Source organism: Mobula hypostoma, chromosome 6, assembly GCF_963921235.1.
Source record: "Mobula hypostoma chromosome 6, sMobHyp1.1, whole genome shotgun sequence".
In the NCBI taxonomy this organism is placed as follows: domain Eukaryota; kingdom Metazoa; phylum Chordata; class Chondrichthyes; order Myliobatiformes; family Myliobatidae; genus Mobula; species Mobula hypostoma.
In genome coordinates, this window is record NC_086102.1 from 64,836,282 (window position 1) to 64,859,964 (window position 23,683).

Sequence of the window (23,683 nt, forward strand, 5' to 3'; positions counted from 1 at the left end):
TCCAGCTTTCAAATCCCTTACTCACTCTTCCTTCAGTTAGTCCTGACGAAGGGTCTCGGCCTGAAACGTCGACTGCGCCTCTTCCTATAGATGCTGCCTGGCCTGCTGCGTTCACCAGCAACTTTGATGTATGTTGATTCATGGTTCTATTTCAGTTTATTCTAGTAATCATTGGCGAAGGAAATACTTGTCACTGCTGGGTTAATAAAACTGATGTGTTAATTACAACTTCCAGAGAAATAAATTCCACTCCTGCCAAGTGTGGCTCATCATTTATGATTTGATGTTCATGTTTGATTATACGATTCTACTACATTTGTCTGATGTTTATGTTTGTTTTAGGATCTGTCACCATGCCGTATTATGATCATAATGGATAGAAAATTAATATATTGTAAAGTTAATCAGATTGTGTAAAAGCTTCTTTTATAATGAGAGCTTTGTATAATGGTTTGAAACTTAAACACTTGTTTGAAGTAGTATTTTCTTGATCTTTATATAACTGAATGAGAGGAAAATGTTATTCTCCTAAAGTAGTTTGAATCCATAAGATTTATTAATTTATGGCACAAATTAGGTGAATTTTTTTAATATTTTGTGTTTAGAACCTCTTCTCATAGCTAAAGCTTGTCTTTTCCATCTCAATTGAACAAGTAATGGATGTCGAACAAAGTAGCATTTAAAAATTGCTTGGGAATACTTGCCCTTGTGTCCATTTTCAAGGTTTGAAACCAATGAACACTAAAGTTAGTCATCACTATTGAAAATAGCTAAACAAATGTTGCTTTGTCGTGAATTTGAAAAAGAAAATACACCCACAGGAGAAATACATCTTTTATGACTTAAGCTTGTTCGAAAAAAGCATTTGGAAAGCTGTATGAAGTTGACCTCTGTTTCATAACTTTCTACATGTAAACTCAGAAACATTTGATGTAACTTGCCTTTGGAAAAAGTTTTTTTTGTGTGTTATGGTAGTGGCCATAGGAAATCAACTCATTTATATGCATAATTGGGGAAATAGGGCTATTTGAAGGGATTGCTTTCAGCATTATAGAAATTGCAGCTTTTGAAGTGTATTAACTCAGGTTGGTGGAAAAATAATCGTCACATGTGAATTCTATTTGATTTGTTTTTAATGCATAAATAATGAAATACTGAGTTACTTGCATTCATTACTATTACTATGCTGCTTATGTATTTATACTTTCATTAAGTAAAATGTCCATGCTATTTAAAAGTACTGTACGTTTTCCAGAGGTTTAAGACCAGATAATTTCATGTATTTATTTATTCAGGTGTCTTAGTAAAATTTACCAGTTAATTTGCTTTTTATGCTTTAATATTGAAAATTATTTTGCAATGACTGTTGGTAGTCAGAATCTCCTTACTTGGTCCCCAACGGACCGTATGTGTCATGAGTTAGAATTGCTGGCAACCTTGAGAGGGGGTGTGTAAAAGGCTCGATCACAGCTGCATGCTTAGAGTGCTGGTGTGTTGCAATTTATTCATCAATTTTTACAGTTATCAGAATTCTTTAGGAGCTATCACAGAGCCAAGACCGAAGGAAGAAATGTCAAATTGGAAAACACCAAAGGAAAATATGAAACGTCTTGAAGAAAATGGTACTAATTTATTTTATATCCTCTGTATTTTCATTTCATATGGAGGTATTCAGATGATTACTATGTGTGAGAGTGTTCATTTAGTTTTAATCAATCTTGACACAATTTTTAATCAGTAGAATTGTCTACTGTTGTTAGTGACAAGAAGAACAATTGTTATGTATGTACTGTGTCAAAAAAGTTGCTGCAAGCATCAATCCATGCCATTAAATGCATTTTTCTGTAGTTACTGCATTTTAAATAATGTCTAATTCTTGTGATAAATGTCTTAGTTAATATGTTGGGTAAATTAAACCTTGCAAACATACTAACAGAGATTATTGAATTGTAGCTTCAGAAGCTCAATTAACACCTGAGTAATTGGAACTGGCAGATATAAGGAGCTTCAGGAATTGTAGCTTGTTTCTGTTGTTTATTGTGTGAAGTCTGAAAATGCAGATTTTTGTTATTTCTTTCTGGCTTTTATTACTTGGATAGGTATGTTCCAGTTAAGAGCTGTAACAGAGTAAAAGTGCCAATGGCATTTTTGATAAATTTGTGATACTTTGATTTTTTTTGTGCTAACACAGGTTGTTAAAAGTATTTATTGCTTTTAAAATTTAAGTTTAATGTGGAGATTTAGCTTCGGAATTGGGCTTAATATTGATTAAACAATTAAAAGATTTTATCCTATGCCATGGCATTTTTATGCTTCTACTCATTACAGTCGAATAAGTGACTGATACTGCCATTTATTTTTCCATTTAACAAAAACAAACCTGTTTGGAGTTGTTCAGACTGAGTGAAGAGAGGTTAAACCTGTCAAAAAATCCAAGTAAATTCATATGTCTTTATGAGCAATGCTGTTGTCAGGTTGACAGAGGATGCACTGAGAGCTTTATTTGGTGTGGTGAAGAGCAGAGTACTAATAGAGCACAGTGTTTAGAGAAACTATTTGATTTTGTTGCCCAGCTGCCATTTTTTAAAAAAAGCTTACTGTTTCAGTCAGAATTCAGTTGTTTTGGGAAAAAAAGAGAAATAGAAACTGATCAACGGTTTTAAGCTATCTATACTTAAATATTTAGGGGTATGCTTTCAAGCTACCTATAACTAAATACTTTCAGGGAAGTTTTATTTGTCTGTAAATAAATACCTAAATGAGAGAAAATACAGAGCCATCTGTATGTGATAGTGAGTGGGAGAAAGAATGTTTTATGCTATTATACCTCGGTATTTTGTTTCACATTATGCAGCAGTTCCTTCAGCAAATTTTTATGCCGCAATTAAGAAAATAACTCTTTGAAAGATCCCCTCACTCATGCATTCTGTTATGCTGGATGTTGGCTTTGTGGGTGAAGCCCTCATTTCTCAGTCAGAAGGTTGTGGGTTCATCACATTCCAGAGAGTTGACTAAAACATTTAGGTGGGATTGAGAGATTGCTGCATTGTCAGAGGTTTGTTTTATTGAATGAAGCATTAAATATGAAAGTACTTTTAAGTGAAGTAAATAAAAAAAATAGCAATGAGATCTTGCATCTTATTCTTGCCTTACATCCGAACTTTAGTCCTTTGGTGTATGTTTGGACTAAGGCTGCTGTGTGATCTGGAACTCAGTGGTTCTTGTCAATCTCAAACAGGGCATTGGTGATCAGATTATTCACTGTTACCACATTATCAATTTCACCATTTATCATTTTGTCTAGGATTGAGAATAACCTGATTGAATGGTATTTATTTGGGCTAGATAATGTGATGAGAATATACATAGATTAAGATGTTAGCTGTCCTGTGCTGGCACCAGTGGGATCAGCAGTTGGTCTGCCACCTGTCTTCAGGAGAAAGAGAGATGAGGAAAACAATGGAGCAGCATTTGGAGATGTTAATGAAGGGACGGGAGCGTTTAGCGGAAGGAGAGATGTCAAGAACGGCTCCCCCTTTGAACCCTGAACTGTTTGAAGTGAAGGACAGGTGATACCCCAGCAGGGGGATAAAAAGGGACAGGTTCGCTAAGGCAGACACACACGACACCCCAAGGTAACGAGACCCTGGAAGCGGTGCGTCTCCCACAAGTCGGTGGGAAGTTTTGATTTGGCTGGTCGCGGGATCAAGCCATAGACGCACAGGGTGGAAAGACACGATCGGCAGGAACATGGCGTGTGTCCACCCTTGCCTGGGTGCCAGGTTCACCGCAGAGAAATGATCGTATCTGGAAACGGAGGGTCATGGTCGGTGACCTCAGATGACATCACAAAGGGCTCGCACGAAAGCTGACTGCGAAGAATATCGAAGGTCTGTGTGGAAGCCATTTGAATATTCATTCGTTTTGCTCTCTCTCTCCTTCCCCCGACTGTCCATCTCCCACGGCAGCGATTACTGCAAATTGAACTGAACTTTGCGTCACTTTGAAACTGGTCATTTACCCCTAGACGATGATAGAGCTTGATTGATCCTGTTATCTTAATTCTGTGTACATGTGTGTTTATCATTGCTGAACTGTTGCATTTATTATCCTTTTGATTAGAGTACTGTGTTGCTTGTTTCTTTAATAAAACTTTCTTAGTTCTAGTAATACAGACTCCAACTGAGTGATCCATTTCTGCTGGTTTGGCAACCCAGTTACGGGGTACGTAACATAAGTGGGGTTCTCGTCTGGGATTTTGAAAGCTAAATTTGGGATGGAGTGAATTGATTGGGTTAAAATTCCCAAAAGAAAGAAAAGACAAACAGCAGAAATGGAGGTTGAGGGATTTATAAAGGCGCCAACCTTGGAGGCATTAGAGGATGCCAGGAAAGCGGAATTGGTAGCTGTGGCCAAACGGTTGAACCTTGCTAAGGGGAAGTCGACAATGAGGAGAGAGGAGATACACAGAGCTATCGTAGAGCACTATGTATCTAAAGGTGTGTTTCCCCAAGGGGAGCTGGAGGTGGTGTCTATTGAAAAACCTGCTGGAGACGCGATACAGGTGCAGCTTGAAAAACTGAGACTCGAGCACAAGTTCCGGGTACGGCAGTTAGAACGCGAAGAGAAGCAGTTAGAAAGGCAGGAGAGAGAGTTAGAAAGGCGGGAGAAAGAGAAACAGTTAGAAAGGCGGGAGAGAGAGTTAGAAAGGCGAGAGAGAGAGAGAGAGACAGTTGGAGCGAGAGGAGAAACAGAGGGAAAGGGAATTCGAGCTGGAGAAGTTAAAGATAAGGGCAGAGCAGGGGCCTGTGCCGAACCAAGGTGGAGGGTTCCGGGCGACCCAGGAGGTTAGGCTGGTTCCCCCATTTGACGATACTGACATGGATCGGTACTTTCTCCATTTCGAAAAAGTTGCTACCAGTCAGGACTGGCCAAGGCATAAGTGGGCTGTTTTGCTTCAGAGTGTACTGAAAGGGAAAGCCCAACAAGCTTACTCAGCTTTGTCCGCGGAAGACGCCCAGAGGTATGAGGTGGCAAAAGAGGCCATCCTCAGGATTTATGAGTTGGTCCCGGAGGCATACTGGCAGAGGTTCCGGAATGCGAGGAAGCAGTGGGACCGCACATATTTAGAGTTTGCCCGTGAGATGCAGACATATTGTGAGCGTTGGTGCGCCTCGAGGGGGGTAGAGGGGGATTATGACAGACTGCTACAGCTGATCCTGATTGAGCAGTTTAAAGGTTGTGTCCCTGAGGGTATGAGACCCTACCTAGATGAGAAAGAGGCAGCCACGTTAGCCGCAACTGCTAAGTTAGCAGATGAGTATGCGTTGACGCATAAAATGAAGTTTGCCCCGAGTAAAGGCTACCAGAAGGGTAGTCAGGACGGCGGGGAGAGTTCGCCAGAAAAGTCAGAAAGTAAGCCGGGGTCTAGTGAGAAGGATAAGGTAGACTGGGAGCAGTCTGGTAGGAAGTCTCCTGGGGTCCTCTGTTATAATTGCGGGAAAGTCGGACACTTTGCGTCCAGGTGCTTTGCCCCAAAGAAGGAGACGGGAAAAGGAAAAACGCCGATTTTGACTGGCTGTATTGAGCTGTAAACGAACCGCTAGGGAAGGACAGGTCTGCCAAAGTTCAGGAAGGACGCGAGAGGTTTATCTCGGCCGGATTGGTGTCAGTGAAGGAGGGGTTAAAACCAGTTCCAGTGCGGATCTGGAGAAACACGGGAGCGTGTCAGTCACTGATACTGAAGAGTGTATTAGAGTTTAGCTCAGAGACCCAGACTGGGGAGGTCAAGGTCAAAGGTATTGGGGAAGGGACAGAGGCAGTCCCTTTGCACCAGATATACCTACAAAGCAACTTGGTCTCTGGACTAGTCACGATCGGGGTGAGGCCCGAATTACCGATGAAAGGCGTGGAAGTCTTGCTCGGTAATGACTTCACCGAGGGAATTGTGTTCCCAGCTGTGAGATTGACAGGTCAGCCTGCCAGCGTTGAGGCCCCGCCCATGGACTCACAGGTTCATCACGGGACTGCGGAAGTAAATTTAGCTGAAAAGTTTCTGCCAGCCTTGTACGAGAAGGGGGTAGAAAGTGAAAAGAAGGAGTGTAGTGAAACAAGAGGTACTGAGGGAGCTGAGACAGACTTAGCATTAGCCAGGAAAGAATTTGTGCAGACGCAGGAGCGAGACGAGGGGCTGATGGTTTTGGCAGAGACAGCTCTCTCTGACGCAGAATTTACAAGGGAACCAGTAGGCTATTGTGTGGAGGAGGAGGTGCTAAGGAAGAAAGGGAGACCAAGTACCGTACCCGCGGATGAGGAATGGGGGGTGGTGCAAAAGAGTTATGGGGATGAGATTTTTAACCTGGCCCACAAGGTACCCCCCGGTGAACATTTTGCGGTGCTGGAGGAAACAGTTGGTGGAATCATGAAAGAGGTTTACCGGCTGCACGGGAGGAAGGATGTTATTGATTATGGCCGACGCGAACTGAGACGGTCACAGGTTTTTGATATGCTAACAAACTTAGTCGGGTTTAGCGCGGAAATAAATGAAGCTAGGGTCCCCCTGATAAGAGAAAAAAACCATTTTGAAAAGATGAGTATGGTATCGACCAGATTGGAGAAGGCTATTGTTTTGGCCAGCTCTGCTGATAAGCTCTCTCCCTTAATCCCCGAACAAAGCGACTCTTTAGGAGAAGTAATTAAACGACTCGCACACGTGTGTTTGATTGTCCCGAGGCGATGCAAAGAACTGAGACGTTGGGTGGTGTTTGTTACACTATGCTAACCTAGCGAGCAACATCCCTATAGAATGAATAATTCAGTGACGAAAGGGCTGATGAACACAGAGGTGTGTATTGGCGATGTAATACGGCTGTCTGAAGCCAGCTTGATAGTGAACCTTGAAAAAAATGAGTTCGGCCACACGAAGGTCACTTACCTGGGAATTGTGGTGACACAGGGGCAGCTGGCAGCAATGCAAGCTAAAGTGCGGGCTATCTCTGACATCCCAACTCCGACAGACAAGAGGGCCCTCAGAAGGCTCTTGAAGATGGTGGGGTACTGTTGGAAGTTTTGCAATAACTCTGCGGTTACTACCCCTCCCCCTCCTACTAAGCCCTTGCGAGAGAAAACTAAGTCAGAATGGGGCGGCCCTTGTTATTGTGGTCCGGGACGAAACCCAGTGAGAGGTTACATTGATCGCAATTCATCAGTGTTTTTGGCCACTATGAAGTTTGCTAAGTTGGAGCCTGGTCTGAGGGATTATTAATAACACATATAAAAGGAACAGAAGATGTGAAGGCTGACTGTCTGTCAGGTGTTGACAACTTCAAATTCCCTGTATTAGCCAAATAGCTGATAAAGATGTGTATTTGTGTGTATCAAATAATGTATTCATGTTTGTAATTTTTACCCCGGTAAAAATCCTTAAAGGTGGGAAGTGTGACGAGAATACACATAGATTAAGATGTTAGCTGTCCTGTGCTGGCACCAGTGGGATCAGCAGTTGGTCTGCCACCTGTCTTCAGGAGAAAAAGAGATAAGGAAAACAATGGAGCAGCATTTGGAGATGTTAATGAAGGGACGGGAGAGTTTAACGGAAGGAGAGCTGTCAAGATAAGCTCCCCCTTTGAACCCTGAACTGTTTGAAGTGATGGACAGGCGATACCCCAGCAGGGGGATAAAAAGGGACAGGTTCACTAAGGCAGACACACACGACACCCCGAGGTAACGAGACCCTGGAAGCGGTGCGTCTCCCACAAGTCGGTGGGAAGTTTTGGACGGCTGGTCGCGGGATCAAGCCATAGACGCACAGGGTGGAAAGGCACGATTGGCGGGAAACTGGTGTGTGTCCACCCATGCCTGGGTGCCAGGTTCACCGCAGAGAAATGATCGTATCTGGAAATGGAGGGGTCACGGTCGGTGACCTCAGATGACATCACAAAGGGCTCGCACGAAAGCTGACTGCGAAGAATATCGAAGGTCTGTGTGGAAGCCGTTTGAATATTCATTCATTTTGCTCTCTCTCTCCTTCCCCCCCACTGTTCATCTCCCACGGCAGTGATTACTGCGAACTGAACTGAATTCAATTGAACTGAACTTTGCGTCACTTTGAAACTGGTCATTTACCCCTAGACGACGATAGAGCTTGATTGATCCTGTTATCTTAATTCTGTGTACATGTGTGTTTATCATTGCTGAACTGTTGCATTTATTATCCTTTTGATTAGAGTACTGTGTTGTTTGTTTCTTTAATAAAACTTTCTTAGTTCTAGTAATCCAGACTCCAACTGAGTGATCCATTTCTGCTGGTTTGGCAACCCAGTTACGGGGTACGTAACAATAAACACTGAATTTTGTGGGTACATGGTTGTAAATCGTTCTGACTTTTCTTTATAATTCATGGGCTGAGCCCTTTCATCTTAGAAGATAGGGATGATGTTAAAACTGTCACTTGCCATTATTTGTTCATTAGTACATTGCCATTCCTGAATGGATGTGCTAGACTGCAGTCCTTGGATCTGATTATTGGATTACATGTTGTTTTTGTTATTTAGAGTTGCATTTGACATTTTAGAACCTTGTTTCTGGTATTCTTGATGCTGCCCTGGCACACTCTACTGCATTAAAAGCAGACTTCACCCCATGACCTGAATGAAGGATGTGTCAGGGCAGAAAATTACAAATTGTGGAATACAGTTCTGTTTCCAATGGTCTGTAATGACTCCATGGTTGTAAAATTTTGAGCTGCTAGATTCATTCTGAACATACTCTATTTTATATAGATGGTGTATTCAATGTGAAAGTGGGACTTTTCTCTAAAAGGTCTATATTTGTTCATTCCAGCCTGTGACATTGTAAACACTTAAATCTGTTCCTGATAGTTTTTGGTGAGAGTGAGATCAAGTTTGTTTACAAATGCAAGAGATTCTGTAGATGGTGGGAATCTTGAGCAGCACATCAAAATGCTGGAGGAACTCAACAAATCAGGCAACATCTATGGAGGGGAATAAACTCAATGATTTGGGCCGAGACCCTTCATCTTGATTGGAAAGGAAGGGAGAAGACCTCTACAGGGATGTGTTGATCCCTCTTAAAAATTATATGTGGTTTGTATTTGGTCTTATTCTTATAAGCTCTAGAGTAAAGGAGCCTAGTTTACTTAATATTTACCTATAAAAAGAGGCATGCCATTCCAGATGCCACAGTAATGATTTTTTTGTGATCATTTAGCAAAAATGTACACCAAAGAAAAGAAATCAAAGTTGCACACAATACTTCAGGTGTATTCTCACCAAAACCCTATGTAATTAGAGAAAAACATCCTTATTGCAGTGCTCAAACCCTGGATAAAGGCCAAGGGGTCACTTTTATTAATTGTGTCTGCATCTGCTGTTTAGCTTTCAGTGACTTATGTGCAAGGATGTCAAAGTCCTTCTGCCTATGAATATTTCCTAATCTTGACCATTTGAGAAATTGCCCAGAATTTCTTTTTGTTTCTCTGAAGTGGATGACTTCACATTTTTACACACTATATTCCACCAGCCATGTCCTGGCCTATAATCTTAGCTTGTCTATGTCTCATCTTTTTGCATTCTCTTCACTACTCGTAAACTCATGTAGTTTCATGTATTCAGCAACTTGGGCATTTTGCATTTGGTTCCCTCAGCCAAATCATTGAAATAATTTCTTACTGCCCTGCAAACTGATCAAGCCAATCTATTACTGCTCTTCCTTTTTGTTGACCAATTCTCACTTGAGTATATTTTTCGCATTTCCTTCTGTTTGCTTATTAACCTTATGGGGACAAAATAAAAAGCCTTCTGTAAATCAAAATACATTCTATCCACTAGTTCTCCCTTACCTATTCTACAGATTACAGTTTCAGCAGACAAGATAAAGTATAGGAGCAGAATTAGGTCTTTTTACCCATTGAGTCTGTTCCACCATTCAATCATGGCTGTTTTTTTTCAACCTCATTATTTTCCCCTTTCCCCGTAATCCTTAACCCAGTTTCCAATTAAGAATCTATCAATTTCTGCCTTGATGAGTCAAACATGATTTTCCTTTCACATTGACTCTGATCAATTCTATTATTTCCCAAGTTCTTCATATCACATCCTTTATAACGGATTCCACCATTTTCTCTGCTGATGACAGACTTTATTCTTCCTTAAATAGTTGGGCCATTTGTGTTTTTTAACCTGAAGGAACCATTCTTGATTTGATAGAATTTTGGTCAGAGCATTCTGTGTCACTATAATTACCTTTTGCAAAAGTCTAGAATGTCCATAATCATGTCCTTGAGTTTTGTCAGTTTTCTGGTCATTAATTTCTCTAGTAATATTTTGTTATTAATAATGATTTATTTTACAGGATTACTGATTTCTCAGTTGAGAAAGTATTTGGTAATCTGGAGAATCTTTCCTTGTCCTTGTTTGACTTAATACAAAGACTTATGGGATCTGGAACCAATATTTGGACACCTGGGTACACCTTCCCACCTGTACATGACAGATGTGTACTGCTGGTGAGACAGAATTTATCTTACCAACAGCTGTATGGAAAGAATTTTGTTTGTCTGGATTTGGTACCCTAGCTGATACTAGATTTACTGCCCCCATTATTCTTACAGGTGATCCCTCCAGGTAGCAGAAATTCACCCTGAACTGCCTAGTTGTTGCTAAAATGTGAGATAATGAAGCAAAGTTTACAAGTCAAATATAGTATAACAATGCACCTTGCATGATACAAACAAATGTATCTGTGGTATTGATATTCTATATTTTAGTTGCTAAATCAAGTTATTCTTTCAGTTACCAGTTATCCATCAAGATAACACTGTCAGAAATTGTTTTAAGAAAATAGCATGTGACTCTTCATACCTTTCCCACCTTTTCCTTGATTCTACTATGTTCAAGGTTCAGGGTCGTTAAATTTTTATTTTATTACTTGTAGTTGCTTTATTACAAATGTTTCCAATATTGGCAATAGTTCACAGTACATTTAGCTTTGCCCATTCTACTCAAGTAGCTGGATTTTACATGAAAGCATGTAGTGTATCTGTGAGTGTACAATTACATGAATAGAAGAAGACTATATTTTGCAGATTTATTAATGACACAAGTACCATTAAAACCAACTGCTATGTCAGGGTATTGATACATTGAACACAGAACAGTACAGCTTAATACAGGCCCTTCAGCCCATGATGTTGTGCCATTCCTTTAAGCCCCATCCCTTGCCTCCCACACAGCCTTCCATTTTTCTTTCATCCATGTGCCTAAGAGCCTCTTAAATGTCGGTAATGTATCTGTCTCTACCACCACCCCTAGCAGTACATTGCACATACTACCTACCTCTGAAATTCCTTTATATGTTCCTCCAGTCACAAAGTTATGCCCCCTTGTATTATCTATTTCAGCCCTGGCCAGTCTATCTATGCCAGTTATCATTTTGTGCACCTCTATCAAGTCATCTCTTATCCTCTTGTCCGAAGGGAAAGGCTCTGGCTCACTCATCCTGTCCTCATGAGACATGCTCTCTGATCCAGGCAGCACCCTACTAAATCTCCTCTGCACCTTCTATAAAGCTGCCACATCCTTCCTATCATGAGGCAACCAGAAATTAACACAGTATACCAAATGTGGTCTAACCAGAGTTTCATAGAGCTGCATCATTATCTTGTGGCTCCTAAACTCAGTCCTTTGACTAATAAAGACCAACACACCATATGCCTTTTTAATCATCCTATCAATTTCACTGCAACTTTGAGGAATCTATAGATTCGAACCTCAAGGTCTCTGTTTCTCCATACTGTTAAAAATCCTGCCATTAACCCTGTATTCTGCCTTCAGGTTTGACCTTCCAAAGTGAATCACTTCACACTTTTACGGACTCACCTGCCACTTCTCAGCTCAGCTCTGCATCCTGTCAATGTTCTGATGTAACCAATGACAACCTTCTGTACTATCCGCACCACCACCGACTATTGTGTGGCATACAAACTTCTAACCCACATTCCACTTCCTCATTCAAGTTACTAACTTGCAAGTTGAGTTGATAGTAAGAAAGGCAAATAAATTATTAACATTCATTTCCAGAGGACTGGGATCTCAAAAGCTGAGATGCTGAAATGCTGAGGCGTTATAAGGTATCGGCCAGACCACATTTGGAATATCGTGGCAAGTTTTATAGGATGCAAAGGTTCATTTATTATGAAACTATACAATTTTGAGGTTCTTTTTCTCCTGATAGCCTCACAACCAAGAAAAAAACAGTAATGCAAACATCACACTTCAAACCCCCCTCCGTACGAAACGTGAAAAGAACATTGACTACCTAATCCCCCTCTACCCAAACAAAGAAACTACCTAACAAAAACATCGACTCCCAAATCCCCTTCACCTGCACAAAAAAAAGAATGGAAGAACAAAAACACAGAATATAAAAAAACTGTAAGACTGAAAAAAGTCCATAGTCCAAACACATATTCATATTTATATCTATGCCCAAAAAACAGAAAATCTCAGTAATTCCTCTGGGCATAGTGGCAGGCCACACAGATTCCCCTCTCTGGTAGCAGGGCAATCAGAAGGCAGCCAACCAGCGCACACCTTCCAGATTCACCTTGATGTTTCAATCCTCCTTGTCGTTTTAATCGGCGAAAAATGGAAGCTTTAATCGGCAAAATGGAGTTGAACATTTGCTTGCACCCCCTGCAGCCTCCTTACCAGGAGGCTTGAACTCATTCCCTCCTGGAATCCTCTCGGAGACAGCAAAGCACTGGATCACCCAAACAATCTCCAAACTGCAAATCACAGGCTTGAACAGTTCCAGAAACATATTCAAGATGAAAAATAGATGTAAAAGAAGGGAAATAAATAGTTTTGTGGTCTATCCCAAATATGTCGATTGTGAGAGCGAAGTATGTAGGTGCCATCTTGACCAGAACTTTTAGGCCCCATATCTAAGGAAGGATAAGACCATAAGACATAGGAGCAGAATTAGGCCGTTTAGTCCATCAAGTCTGCTCTGTCATTTGATCTTAGTTAATCTATTTCCCTCTCAACGCATTCTCCTGCCTTCTCCCCACAGCTTTTCAATCCCTGACTAATCAAGAACCTTAAATATTCGCAGTGACCTGACCTCCACAGCACCCTGTGGCAGTGAATTTCACAGATTCACCACTCTCTGTCTAAAGAATTTCCTTGTTCTAAGTGGACGTCCCTCTATCCTGATATGATAAGTCTTTCATTCCCAGAATCATTTTCATGAACTTCTTTTGAACCCTCTCCAATATCAGCACATCCTTTCTTAGATCAAGGGGCCCAAAACTTCTCACAATACTCCAAGTGAAGCCTCACCAATGCCTTATACAGCTTTATATCCTTGCTTTTATATTCTAGTCCTCTTAAAGTGAATGCCACTTTTGCATATGCCTTCCTCACCACCAACTCAACCTGCAAGTTAACCTTTAGGGAGCCCTGCTCAAGGACTCCCAAGTCCCTTTCCACCTCTGATTTATGAATTTTCTCTGTTTTGAAAATTGTCTGTGCTTTTATTCTTTCTAACAAAGTGCATGACCATACACTTCCTGACAGTGTATTCTATCTGCCACTTCTTTGCCCATTCTCCTAATCAGTCTTAAGTCCTTTTGCAGCCTCCCTGCTTCCTCAACACTACTTGCCCCCTCCACCTAGTTTTGTATGGTCTGCAAACTTGGCCAGAAAGCCACGAATTCTGTCATCCAGATCATTGACATATAGTCTAAAAAGCAGTCCCAATATTGACCCCTGTAGAACACCACCAGTCACTAGCAGCCAATCAGAAAAGCTCCCTTCATTCTCACTCTTTGCCTCCTGCCAATCTGCCAGTGCTCTACCCATGCTAGTATCTTTCTTGTAATACTATCAGCTTTTAAGCAGCCTCATGTCAAAGGCCTTCTGAAATTCCAAGTACACAACATCTACCATTCTCCTTTGTCTATCCTGCTTTTCAAGTCCTCAAAGAATTGCAACAGAATTCTCAGGTAAGATTTTCCTGAAGGAAACCATGCTGACTTTGGCCTATTTTATCATGTGTTTCCAAGTACCCTGAAACCCAGTCTTTAACAATCCACTCCAACATCTTTCCAACTACTGAGGTCAAGCCAATTGGCCTATCATTTCCTTTTTTTCTGCTTCCCTCCCTTCTTAAAGAGCCAACAGGTGGGCTAAACCAGGTGAGGGTTGCCAACGGGTCTCGTACCCCGGTGAGATAGGGATATGCCTGTGCTAGCATGTGAAGTCAGCCCAGGTGGTCTGGGCAGACGAGATCTACAGTGAGATCCAAACTTCAGAACTTCAAGAGCATGGTGAGACGCAGAGGTCATAGTCAACCACTGCAACCAGGGAAGGCTCCAGTTGTGACACCTACTCGTACCACTGGACCTGGACTTCTGAGTTTGAGAGAGTAGAACTCACCAGTGCAATGGCTTTTCCATTTAAAAACTCTCTTGCACAGATTTCCTACCATGGTCAGTGGACAACCACTGGTAGTATTAATAGTGTTCTAATTTGTTTTGTATTTCATTTAAATACATAAGTTAGTCCTGACGAAGGGTCTCGGCCTGAAACGTTGACTGTATCTCTTCCTAGAGATGCTGCCTGGCCTGCTGCGTTCACCAGCAACTTTGATGTGTGTTGCTTGAATTTCCAGCATCTGCAGAATTCCTGTTGTTTAAATACATCATTTGTTACTCAGTTAAACAGTGGTTTGTATTTTCTCTTATACCTTTTTAACTATTTCCATGAAACTTTGGCTAATTGGGGCACCCACTTAATTGGGCCAAAATGTACTGGTCCCGATGTGTCCCAATTAACCGGAATCTACAGTATTTTAACAAGATATCATGCTATATTAGTTTAATTAAACTTTGCACAGAAACTTTGCCAGTACAAATCAACAAAATATGGGTTTTAGATTGCTTTTCACAACACAAAAGGAAGAATCCTCAAGAAAATGAAAAAAACTTGAACTTTACCAATAAAAAGGGTTTGTGATAAAATTATAACTTTAATAATGGTCATACATGGTTAAACACTGAAGCATGTACCACACTTGCAATTTGAGGCAAGTGGAAGGATTACATTATATATGTAATTTCTGCGTTATAAATATTTTTCGGAGTTACAGTGAGAGTAGTCTAGTCTAGGCAATACACAATGAAGGAAACTTATGTACAGACTGATGGCTGGTAACTGAGTTATATTGAAAGAAGTGTGTTGTCAACCAACATCAGTATCACTCAAGTTCCTCACTGAAGAGACAATTTAATGGCTTTTTCAGAAATATTGCAAGGGTAGGCAAAAATGTTTTCTTTCAGTAAAAATCAATAGCTGATACTCTGTTGCTCCCCACAGCCTTTTCTTTGATTCAGTTTTCCGAGTAACCTGGATTGAGCAGAAGAAAGCAACTCTTATTTCTGCAAAGCCTCTCCCATGCTAACAATTCAGTTGAAAGGAGTAAATTCTTCATGCATACCAAGTGTAAGACAATCCGGTCAAATCAAAGACAGTGGAACAAATTAAATTCATTTATACTGCAGAAAGAAGAATTCAACAAAGGACGGCCAACTTTGTACTTTTAGTTTACATAACTATAAAGGACACAAATCCAAGTTCTGTTGAGATTAGGGACATCATATCAGAAGCAAATGAATTCAGTCATGATGTTCTGTTGCTGGTATTAAGCACAAATTTTGTAATGATTAAATAGTCAAGCACAGTGACTGTCTAGTTTACTTATGTCTGTACAGCTTACAGAGTCTGATAAACATCTCTCCATTGCTCCAGAATCTGAGGTGTGAATGTGATCTATGGACTGCATTAGCAATTATTGTATGGTAAATTGCCAGGATACACCAGTGACTTCACAATTAAAACAAATATTTTACATGACAATCTCTGCTTTCAGCCCCTAATACAAAATACATAAAATCATCCTTGGAGAAAATAGTTCTGCATAGTATTACTATTATAGAATGACAAGATAATAACTTCAATGTAAAAGTAAATATAAGAGAAGAATTTATTTCAAGCCCTGCTTGTAACTCTTCAACTACATCGGCATATCCAGTACAGTAAAAGTCATTTTAATTATTATTACTTAATACGAGTGAGAGGCAATTTAATTTGCTCATGCAACATGTGATCAGTACAGCCTTCATAGGATTGCGAGCAAGACACAAGTGGCAGTTGTCAAAAACAGAAGTGTTTCACAACAGTGGATTTCCAAATAGTGCACAAATATATTTAGGGATGTAAACTTTTGGTCATTGTGCAGTCTAGGCTCTTGTGACTCCAGATCAGTGGTTCCCAACTTATAGGTTGCCCATCGCCCAACACGCCCCCCCCCCTCATCAAAGCACTTTCATACTTGCCAACACCTCTCTTAGGCACAATATACTTTCCAGTGCCCCATAGTGTAACAACATGTCTACCGTATGCTAACATGAGAAACATGATTCTGCTTTAAACTTTTATTTGTCTTTAAACCTAGCTTACACAGTCCCTGTATGCTGTACAGCAGCTTCAATATCAATATGATCCTTGAGCTTGATGGTTTTTAGCAAGAGTTGAAATATCTGCTTCAAGTTGTGACAGCAAAAGCCTTAAGCCCCCACACATAACAATGTCCAAGTGTTTTTTGTGTGTACGTGGTTCACTGCACTGAAGCCTGTTTCGACAAGGTAGGAGGGTGGAAATGCATTGAAGAGCAGTTTGGCTCTTTTCCAAAGATCAGGAAGCTTCATATGACGGTGTAACCACGTATCACAAAAGCCGACATTTTTGAAAAGCATTTTGACTTCTTCACATTCTTCCACTTAGCAAAGAAATGGGTTAATTACCCAGTCTGGAATTTCCAGGTCGTTCAAATCCTTGAATTGATTTTGAAAATCCTTCTTCAGTGACTGCGGGTGTAAGTAGTATTCTTGCGAATCACTATCTATGAAAGAGAGTGCCATACTTTCCATACAGGGAACTGAGAACATTCATCTCCCAATGTTGTCTTCTGTATTTTCAATTTTTTGATAAAAGTGGACACTGCATGTTTTGCCTAGATTAAATTGAAATTGTCACCCAGCAGTTTCATATTTAGAATGTTCATTTTGTCATACAGATTGGCAAGGTATGCAGCATCTCCACATCGTTCCATCTTGTTTCCCAAGCTCTTGTCGACTTTGAGCAAAAATTTAACCACAGTGACAAAAAGATCAAAGAAAAGCTTTAAGAGGCAGCCTTTTGTCAGCCAGTGCACTTCAGTGTGAAGAAGCAAGTGTTCAAACTCTTCATCGTTATCTTGGCAAAACTGATTAAATATTCTGCTATTTAATAGATGAGCTTTAATTTTGTTGATGGCAGATATCATAAGAGTTATGCTTGAAAAAAGTCACTGGCTGAAGTATTTGGCTGCGAGATGTTGGTGATGAATTACACGATGGATTGCAAACAAACTTGGAATTTCTTCTTTCATAATTGCCACTAAACCAGCATGGTGACCTATCATATATAGTGCTCCTTCTGTTGCATAAGAAATCATGTTCCTAATTGGAATACTTTTATCCTCAATATACATTTTGAGTTCATTGATTGATTTTTCATTGTTATTTATTTTTATCTTTTTACAAAAGAATCTCTTCATAAATTTTTCCATTTCTGATAAACAGTACATATGCCATCAGCAATGTCTTGTTGTCTCACACAGTGGAGTCATCCAGTTATATCCCAAATTCTGTTTTTTGTAGCTGTGTGAATAGTTGATACTCAATGTCTTTGTTCATTTTGTCAATATGATGAACTTGAGAGTTGTTACTCAGAGGAATTGATTTTAAAATACTGGTATCCATTTTGAGAACAGTGGTGAGCACTTCTGATACAGCAGGCATTATTAATCTTTCACCAATGGTATGAGATTTTCCACACTTTTCTATCATTTTGGAAATGTTATAAGAAGCAACGAGACCACTATCGAGGTCAATTTTAGCTTTCTTGCCAAATGATTCGAGTGGACAACATTTTTCAAATGCTGCTTTCATCTTCTGGAACTGAGTAATACCATAAGTAGCCTTTTCAGGGTGTCTTTTACGGAAGTGTTCCTGCAATCTTGATGGTTTCATGGCTTCATTAGAAAATATAGTATTACAAATAAGACGCATGGGACATTACTGATCTAACGGGATGGAATAAAACCATACTCCAGGTATATAAACATAGTATTGATGCATTTCCTGTAGTTTCTGTTTCTTAGCAGGATTAGAATTCAAGGCCTCACCCTCAAAGATTGCACCGTAAGTATTTATCCATCATTAATGGGGCTAAATTAAAATGAAAAATTAACACAAACTGGGAATGACTATTGGATGTTGATGACAGCAGCAACTTGACACAGATGGAACGATGGTAGCAGCATGCAGAGGTGCGGCAAGGCGAAGGTAAAAACGATCACAATAGCGAAAATTAAGTTAAAAAGGGTCCAGATTGGAATCTGAATGTTAGTCGGGATAGAGCTAGTGTTCGGCAAGCTACCTTGATACCACCCCAGTTAGTGCAATTGACCAGTCAAGGAAGTCTCATAATCCCCAAAAATGGTTCGTGACTGCAGGTATGAAGCCAAGGGGTCACTTTGAACAGCTCAAGAGGAATCATCAGGGTTGGCAGTTCCAATGATTGGTTCCCTTTTACTGCTTGGTTCCAACCAGCGCTATATCGTTGCGTGACCTGTTTTCCGTTGATCTGTAGAGAAAGTTGAGAGGGTGTACTTGACTTAGCAGCTGTTAAATTGCATGAACTTGTTCTGTACTGCAAGTTAAAGGGAATTGTTGGGCACACTGGTTGCTAACTTATGCATCCTGATTAATGTCTTTTTGGTTGATACAGTTGGATGAAATTGCTGAGTTTCAGATGTGCTGTGAAGACAAGTGCTCACTGCCTGCAGAGCTGTGGTTCTTGCTGTGTTCCAGTGCCTCATCCTTTTGTTTCAGAAAATGCCTGTTCTGCTAATTGTTGGTCAAGTCTCATGCCTCAAGTTAGGGTGCTGCTTACTGCTTCCCCCCCCACCCCCCGACAACTTCTATTTCTGCTCATACCTCCTTGGGACAAATAACTGCCCTTGTTTGGAATCGCTGCTCTGGACCTGTTGATAAGTTTACTTTTAACTATTTGTTTAGTTCAGGGAGAGAATGAGATGGACATAAATGCAGGCATGGATAGCGATGTCCACATCCCATGAATAAATAAAGAGAAAAAAAACCTGACTGACTTCTATACGTGAATAATTTTAGCTCTGAATTATGCTGCTCTTTCTGCTGATAAAGCATGATGTACTTGAGGTGAAATAAGAGGATTATGTTTCATTCAAAACAATTACCATCATATTAATACCTCTTCCTTGAAGCTTAGTTAATGAACAGAAGCTTTTTAAGCTACCTCATTGTTTCCTTACTAGATTTGATGCAAGCATTTGAGCAGTTCTACCTGCCAGTCTGCAAACATTGAGGGTGTTGTCATCCATTCTATACAATGGATAGAATACAATGTCTCAGATATGAATTCTGGTAGATATTTTACATATTTATTGGTGCAATGTGCAGCATTTCCGGAGTTCCATCGTTTATTAAGCTGCATAGCAAAAATAGAATTCTTTTTATTCATTACTTCACAATTTACAGCAACTCTTTTTGCCATGGGCATATGATGGAACAAATACTATTTCTCAATATAGTCAGATAAAAGCAGAAATCTTTAACTTTCTATTAAAAAAAAACCAATGATTTATTAGTGGTAGAGCAGTCTCTGTCATTGTAAATGTTGTAACGTGAATGCATGATGTAAGAAATAACAATATAAGAAGATCATAGTTAAACCTTTATCAAAAAATTATATTTAGATAGCAACAAATTGAAATGCAAAATCTATTTATGAATGATACCTTGTGCACATTTTGTTTGTATAGTTTGTTCAATGTGTTTTGTTCATAGGATACAATAAAATGGCCATTGATCACATCTGTATTCCTGAGTCAAAAAGGTAGGATTCGTCATTATTTTCTTCATAGAAATTAGTTAACTTGTAAGAATACTTAAGGGTTGATGTGAATCCCATTTTGTTGAAGTTTCAAGGGAGAATTCTATTCATCTTCGAATGTTCCTGAATAATTATACTCTTATTTTGGCAGGATTCTGAGTCCTTGGATACGTGTATTCGGAATACTCTGTCAACACTCTATCCCCCCTTTGAGGCCACAGCATCCACTGTTCTCTGTCAGGTTTTTGATGTAGTGGAGAAAACATATTGTGGTGATGGATTGTGCTACCTTATTGATTCCTCGTCCCTGCTAAACACATTCTGCAGTGCATCCAGCAGGACGCTTGTGTAAGTAAAGGTTTAAAAGCAGTGAATGGAGGTAATTTATAAGATGATTTAATATGTTATGACTTAATATAAAATGAAAGAGTGAAGTAATGTAAAATAGTGTGATGGTTATGATAAATGTCTTTATTTAAAATGTAAAATACGGTTGTCAGAGATGCTAGCTCAAAGCAAGCTGCAGGAAAAGGTGCAGTTCATCTGCAGTAAGTTTACTTAAACTGGGCCATGTATTTAGAAGAACCAGAAATGACTTCGTCTAAAAATATGAGAACTATGAATTGTCCCTTTAAACAATGTCATAGACTAAATAACTTTATCTCTAAAGACGATTTATAACATCAAATCTATTCATCCAAGAAGCTATTACTTTTTTGACCTTAGAGCCATGTAATTGAAAGGACTAATACAGGAATATTTTCATTCTGCAAAAATTTGATAATGAGTATTTATTGAACCACCAAGCGTATGGTTGGAAAGCACATTAAATCTGATTTGTGAATTCCTTAAGAATTGATGAAATGAAAATACAGATGTGTTTGTATTTTGTTTGATATTTTAGAAGCATGTATAAAGGATCTTTGTATGTTACTGAATGCTTGATAAATGTAAGAATGACTTGGGTTTAATAAACACAAATCCTGTTAATATAACTGATAAATTTTCTACAATTTAAGAGGTATCAGTTTAGGATAAGTGCTTGTTTTAGTCACCTGCTTCGCATGCCAAATGCATACTTTTGTGACATTGCTCTTTAAATAAATCATAATCACAAGTGGTATGACTGGACCATCTTGAGTAATAACTGGTAAAAATAATGAAATACAAAGTACAGTTTTGTTTTAAAGGTCAAATCTACATTAAAGTGGGAATGATTTTTCTTGTTTTGATTTGTTTTTTATTGATAAATGTGGATGTCATAAACTAAATTTTATTAAATAATATTTGAAAATGTCTAGATGTAATGTTCATTATACCATAGTTGAGAACTTGCACCAGTTTCTGAAAATTGTGGATTCAAGGCTCACACAAAGACTTGAACTCAAAAACCAGGCTGTCACACAGATCAGTACTGAGAAAGCAGTGCCCTGTTAGAAGATTTAGAAGTTACATTGAAGATTCATTCATGTGCCCTCTTGGGTGGAGACCAATCTAGCGAAAGACCAACGAAAGAATCCAGATCAGCGATATGATTGTGAACTTGGTTTGATGCACAAGGGAAGTGGAGAAAAATGGCAAAGGAGAGGAGCAATCTCAATCTTTCGACTATAAAGTCCAGCAGCATCTTGCACTACTTGGCAGTGAAGAGCAAAGCACAGCACAGGAACAAAGAAGGAAATATAAACTTTTCAATTATTTGCCTTAACTATCTGTAAAGTAGGTTGGTTGAAGGTATACAAAATTCTTAGGAATTCATGGATTTTCTAATGTGCTTTTGTTTCACATTAGTCTTTGTCATTCATGTATATTTTTGTAAGCTAAATTATTAAACGCTGTTTGGTGGTTCTTCTGAATGTGGTCTGCCCCCTCCCCCTCCACAGCAGAATAGACATTGTTCAACTAGATGTTTTTCAGTAGGCATGACAAAAGATACTACATTCCTTAAGGGAAGAAGTAATGAATGCAAATGAAAATACTGTGCTTTTGGAAGAGCAAGATAAAGAGGATTGATTTGGATGGATTCAATTACATATCTGGCAAAATAATTACCTCCTGTTTTGTAAACTTGAATGATGCTTCAAGTTTTAGAATTGGTGCTTTAAGTTGTTTATTCCTCCTTCTGCTTTGCACTCACTTAAAGATGAAATGAAAATTTTAACTTTTCAAGCTCAAAGTCAAGCTTATTGTCAAATGCACAAGTACATTTATACACAGATACAATGAAGGATTTTCTTTTAGGAGCATCATATGTACATTGTATGATCTAAGTAGCAGTCACAGAAAAAGATCAATTATACACTATTTTACAAGAAAACATAATTAGAACCAGAATCAACTCCATTTCAGTGCGACGTGTTCAAAGTGTACATAATGTTCCTCAACTGTAGTGGTGAAGGTTTTGCTGGTCGATTCAAGAATCAGATCATTAAAGGGATGTAGCTGTTCTTGAACCTGGTGGTGTGGGACTTTGAGCTTCTGAACCTCCTGCTGATGGTAGCTGAGAAAAGATGGCATGGCCTAGATGGTGGAGTTCTTTGTTGATAGATGTTGCCTTCTTGAATTTCCTTGGATACTATCAGTGGTGGGGAGGAGCATGCCTGTGATATATTGGACAGAGTCCACTACTCTGCAGCTTCTTATACTACAAGCATTCAAATTGCCATACCACACCATGATTTCAGGGTACTTTCAACTGTGCATTTGTAGAAGTTTATTAAGTGTTTGATGATAAATCAAACCTCCTTAAATTCCTGGGAAATCTCTTTAGGTTTTGTTTTCAATCCATTTCTCTCATAGGCCTGTCTGCAGTGTAGCATTGTCTCTTAAACCCTTAATTACTACTTATCCCTATTCAAGGGCCGGTTTTCTACCTGTGCTAAACCAACAAGTTGGGCATTACACTTGTTACCTTGATTCAATATCTATTTGTTAGCTTGATCTAAACATCAAGAAAATCCAAGTCCTGCACCAACCGACTCCAGATCAAGCTTCTAAACCTCTAACCATCCAAGTTGACAACATACCTCTGGAGAACACTGATCATTTCCCATATCTTGGCAGCCTTCTTTCTTCAAGAGGCAGCATTGATCTTGAAATGAATTGCAGAATAGGCTGTGCAAGTGGAGCTTTTGCTAGGCTGAGAAAGGGGGGTTTTTGAAGATTGAGATATCAGGACCAACACTAAGCTTCTGGTCTATAAAACTATAGTCCTCCCCTCCTTGCTATATGGAGTGGAGTCAATAGACAATTGGTGCAGGAGTAGGCCATTCAGCCCTTCAAGCCAGCACCACCATTCACTGTGATCATGGCTGATCATCCACAATCAGTACCCTGTTCCAGCCTTCTCTCCATATCCCTTGATTCTGCTATTTTGAGCCCTATTTAACTCTTTCTTGAAAGAATCCAGACAATCGGCCTCCACTGCCTTCTGAGGCAGAGCATTCCACAGATGCACAAACCTCTGTGTGAAAAAGTTTTTCTTCAACCGTTCTAAATGGTCTACCCCTTATTCTTAAACTGTGGCCTTTGGTTCTGGACTCCCCCAACATCTGGAACATGTTTCCTGCCTTTAGCGTGTCCAATCCCTTAATAATCTTATACGTTTCAATCAGATCCCCTCT

At 39.6% G+C, this 23,683-nt stretch overlaps 1 protein-coding gene across 3 annotated transcripts in view; it reads left to right on the plus strand.

Annotated features, from left to right (window-relative positions):
• Nucleotides 1-1,529: 1,529 nt before the first annotated feature.
• The window catches only part of LOC134347559 (uncharacterized), a 38,856-nt gene continuing 16,702 nt past the window's right edge, over nucleotides 1,530-23,683 (plus strand). For 2 of the 3 annotated variants that reach the window (XM_063049911.1, XM_063049914.1), the window contains exons 1-3: nucleotides 1,530-1,622; nucleotides 20,015-20,063; nucleotides 20,212-20,408. The gene's annotated coding sequence lies outside the window, so the exon portion shown is untranslated. Of the gene's footprint in view, nucleotides 1,623-20,001; nucleotides 20,064-20,211; nucleotides 20,409-23,683 lie in introns of those variants that run through there. The other variant, XM_063049912.1, reaches the window with a different exon arrangement.